At 36.1% G+C, this 4,307-nt stretch overlaps 1 long non-coding RNA gene across 2 annotated transcripts; it reads left to right on the top strand.

The window, feature by feature from the left end:
• The first annotated feature begins 1,072 nt into the window (after positions 1–1,072).
• Positions 1,073–2,920, top strand: LOC125499600 (uncharacterized). Of its 2 annotated transcripts, XR_007276548.2 has the most exons (3): positions 1,073–1,185; positions 1,271–1,336; positions 1,437–1,477. It is a non-coding gene; the product is annotated as an uncharacterized LOC125499600 (long non-coding RNA). The 2 variants fall into 2 exon arrangements; XR_008967149.1 differs by lacking the exons at positions 1,271–1,336; positions 1,437–1,477 and adding an exon at positions 2,617–2,920.
• The last annotated feature ends 1,387 nt before the right edge of the window (positions 2,921–4,307 follow it).

Below are 4,307 nucleotides of genomic sequence, written 5' to 3'. Positions count from 1 at the left end.
GTGTGCCAACTGGTGCTCATTACGGCGAATTTACCGACGAGTTCAAATAAAGTCATCCCTTTTTCGTTCATTTTTTTTAGTTTTGCATTTTGTTATTTGTTGGTTTTTTCGATTTTTGGTGTGAATGCTTTGTTGTTTGAAGCTTCGGACTAGCTTCACGTGTGGTGCCGACTCGTTCCCTGTTTTCTGGCTAGGCTCCTGCCAATTGTCGTGATTTTTTGGCTTTCTCTTTTTTTTATCATACGCGAGTTTGATACTGGTTCCATGTGAGTTTTTCTCAATTTCGAAGTTTAATAATTATTTAGATCTCGTATTTAGAATTATTTTGAGATTAAAATAATTTCTAAGTTTAGAACCTAGAAATCATGTTTAAGTAATTGTTTGTAGTTCTCTGTTGTTGCTTGAATGTTGTAGCTTGAATGCTTTTTAATTTGAGTATTCCAATGGATTCATTAAATCCTATTAGATGTGATGATGGTGCTCTTTAAAGAGCTATTTTAAGATTACCTATTCATGAAATGTAATAGCTCCAATATTCTTTTAAGTTGTTAGACCCTAAAACTTAATTAGTGGTATGTGGTAATAAGTCTAGGTACTTTTTATGGTCTTGATTGAGCTCATTAAGAGCTTACGATGTGGTTTTATGAAGTTTAAATATATTGAATGACTTGTTTATGTGTGTAACAAGAATGTATATGTGTTTATGGTATTCTTATTAACTTGGTAATAAGGTTTAAGGACCCTTAGATATGCTACTAAACCTATAAGAGCCATAGTAATAGAATCTACAAAAATAGAGCTGAAGCTTTTATCGGGTAGCATCAAAGTCCTATTTGTGAAGCCTTCTCTACTGAATTTCAAGTCTAAATCAAATGGGCCACGTCTACTTACCTTAGTATGTTAATTAGGAATGAAATCCAGCAATTACAAACCATTAATAGGTTTCCTATCCATGAGGGTTTCCAATTAAACTCTTTTGAGCAGCTGATGCAGCAGCTAGCTTAGTAAGCTGCAATAACCCCTTTTTCGTGTCAATCTAACCAAAACCAAGGCATGAATAGGACGCCAACATGCTGTACTTCACTCCCACCTCATGCTTTGCTTGATAAAAACTTAAAACACAGCTGCCCAGAAGCACACACCACACTCTCTCCATCTCGCCAGAACCTGCGTCCCTGCCCCTAGGTGAGTCTCTTCAGTTCTTCTTCAATTTTCTCTTCCTTTAAGCTAGGTTTTCTTACATATTATTGTTATACACTTGAATACCCAGAACCTAAGGCCTTTGTTCGTGCTTTAGAGCCATTAGAAGTTGGTGTTAAAGCCCCTAATAAGTCAGGTATGCTGCTGGAAAACCTGTCAGCTTCTGTTTGAGTTTTCTCTTAGATTAGTTTAGCTTTAATCTTATTTCCTTACACCATAATGTCTTATTTTGATAGTATTTCAAGATACACCAGTAGTTGGACTAGTTAAGGAGTTTAATCAAGGTTTAAGCTAGGATTTCTAAGGTACTAAGCTTGATTATCTTATAACCTTCTTTCTTTGAGTTGTTATAATGATTATATGTATGATGTGAATTGTGAGCTAATTTTTATGTGGAACCAGCATGTACATAATCTGTTTAAAGTTATATTGAGTGCTTATTTAGTTGTTTTAAAGTTATAAGTACTCATTCTTAAGTTGTAATTGTTAAATATGATGTATATATGTCATTATGGTAAGTGTTTGTAATGGTTAAGCTTAATATCAATGTGAATATGCTATTTATGTTATTTAACCTACTGTTTAGCTACTGTAAAATATTAATTTAGTGTCCATGAAGTAATTTAGTTGTGCTAATCAAAGGTTTATAATTACTATGAAGACTAATGCCCTGATTTATAGTCGTTTTCGTAGAAAAAGCTAGTATGAAATTATGCTGAACTTTTGAGTGATAATATGTGTGTATTAAGTTCACTATATTATGTATATATGCTGTCCTTAGGTACTTTAGTCATATTTTGTTGGTATTAGTCTTTAATAGTGGCTCAAAGCATATAATCGAAGCTAGCAATAGAACGGTCATATGTATTGATTGTAGATTCTCTTTTGGATTAATGTATACACATGTATAAGTTTGTATGATTCATACAATGTAATGATTTTTATGGAGAAAGTAGCCTCATTTAGTCGACCAATGAGGTAATGAACTGTGCCCCATGGACTGGGAACCTTGGGGGTTCCATAGGGAAACCTCCCCATAGCTCTATGGAACGATAATCGGGCGAATTCAAGTAATGTGAAACTTGAATATGATAAGTGATTGGAATTGGAAATATGAACTCCGGACTAGTCGCGGTAATGGCCATGGAAAACGAAAAGGTTGGGTGACGACCCCACAGTCGGAGATGTAGGCTTTGTCCCTCCGTCGCGTTCTCTTTCTCCAAGGAACAATGTTTTAGATAATAATCTTAATTTTGTTTATGCGTTGATTAACTCATGGTAACATGTGATTATCTGGTGGTTCATGATTATTTCGAAAGCAAGTACCACTAAAGTATGTTTTTACATGGTAATAAACTTAGTACTCAGCTTTTTGGCTGACGCTTGTTCTTGGAACCTGTTCCTGGTGGGGAGCAGTAGTTCCTGATGATGCAGGTTTCTAAAGACGTTATGATCGTGTCTCTGCTTTTGCTGTGCTCAAGTGATGACTTGTATATATATGCAGTGTTACATGTTCTGTAGTTATGCTTAAAGTGTAGCTTTTGATCTCAAACTCTAAGCTTTACGCTCGTGAGATGTCGTTTTCAAGCTAGTTTTTGTAATCCGACATAGTTGGTCGATGCTATGTATGTAAATTAGTAAGTATAAGGAATAAGGGTTGTATATTATCAGTTTGGTTGTATAAAAGTGTTTCTCTATATAAGTTCGTTATTTCCCGCGATATCATCCAATTTCCATTAGATGATGTCATGGTGATGGTCCGAGTTTTGTTAACCAGGGCTTCCGTTGCACTTATTTATAATTAAGCTGGTTAATGAAACACGGGCTGTTATATGAAATCTAGTAACCTTGCTTGTTAGAGTACATTAGAGGCTGGAACTCTTTGATGACAATTTTTAGTCAATACATTCTTGTTTAAATCCGATTAACAGGCCTTCGAATGATTCCGATAGAGAGAATGTTTGGATGACGATGACGCACATCACATATTGGTTTAGAAAGTCCCCGGCTAGACTTATGATCATCTGCACTGCTACTCGGAGAACAACATCTCCCTTCAATCACTTACGGGTCGCGTGAGTCCCTGCAATGCGATAGTTTATTTATTTACTAGAGTAGTACTTGGTCTCCTTTGTTGATCTTAATTGTATTTGCAAGCTGGCGGTAGATGTCTTCATTTAAGTACATTTTATTTCAAGCTGCTTATTAGGGACTGCAAGAATGACGAGAAGGCGGTTTTGATTTACCTCAGTGGCCTGTCCCACGTTATCCACATTTACAAGACCATGGGGCATGTTCATTCCTTCTAGATTTTTTTTTCGCAGCCTGCTGGAGTAGTGGTGGGATTCCACCAACTTCTTTTATATGCCTTGTGGGGAGATTGACCATTACCCCGTAGACTTTTCGTTGATCTCCGGGTTTCTTTTACTAGCCCTCGAGTACCATTAGTTGACAACCTTGTATTCATCAGGTAGGAGGTCAGGGGACATATAATTGGTCCGGTTGCGGACACACTTCCTTGAGTACATGAATGTACTTCCCATAGATAGGTGGCCAAGGGGATCACCAAACCCGGTATGACAAACGATAAGAAGGTTCGCATACTGTTGTGCCTAATAATCTGTGGCATACTGCATACTAACAAGGGATTGCGGGTTTCGACGCGATACTTAGGAGTTTTAGACGACTTGTCGCATGTAGGTGCATACCTTTGATTGGGGTCGATTTTTGCAGTCTCGAACCCTAGATGCGTACTTCCTGGAGGCAATTGGATAATGATGTCCATTTATTAAATGCTAGTTATAACTATGAATTTAATCATGTATTGGATATCCTCATTTTATTTTATTTGGAACATGAGTATTGATTTTTTTCTCTTTTAATATATTTCATATTTACGTTTCTGAAGTGATTAGTATAGGTATTGTTATTATATATTTTCGGTTTCAATTATCTCTATTATATAAGCCAAGGGGTGAGCTACGGTGTCCTCCTGTAAGGTTACTTTTTTACCCTTCATTTATTAAAAGAATGTTAATTATAAATATTCAATTCTTCATGATCTATATTTATGTGTAATAATTGATAAGGTAACTTAAGATTGCCTA

This window comes from Beta vulgaris, chromosome 7 (genome assembly GCF_026745355.1).
Source record: "Beta vulgaris subsp. vulgaris cultivar EL10 chromosome 7, EL10.2, whole genome shotgun sequence".
In the NCBI taxonomy this organism is placed as follows: domain Eukaryota; kingdom Viridiplantae; phylum Streptophyta; class Magnoliopsida; order Caryophyllales; family Amaranthaceae; genus Beta; species Beta vulgaris.
This window is presented reverse-complemented; position numbering and strand designations above follow the sequence as displayed.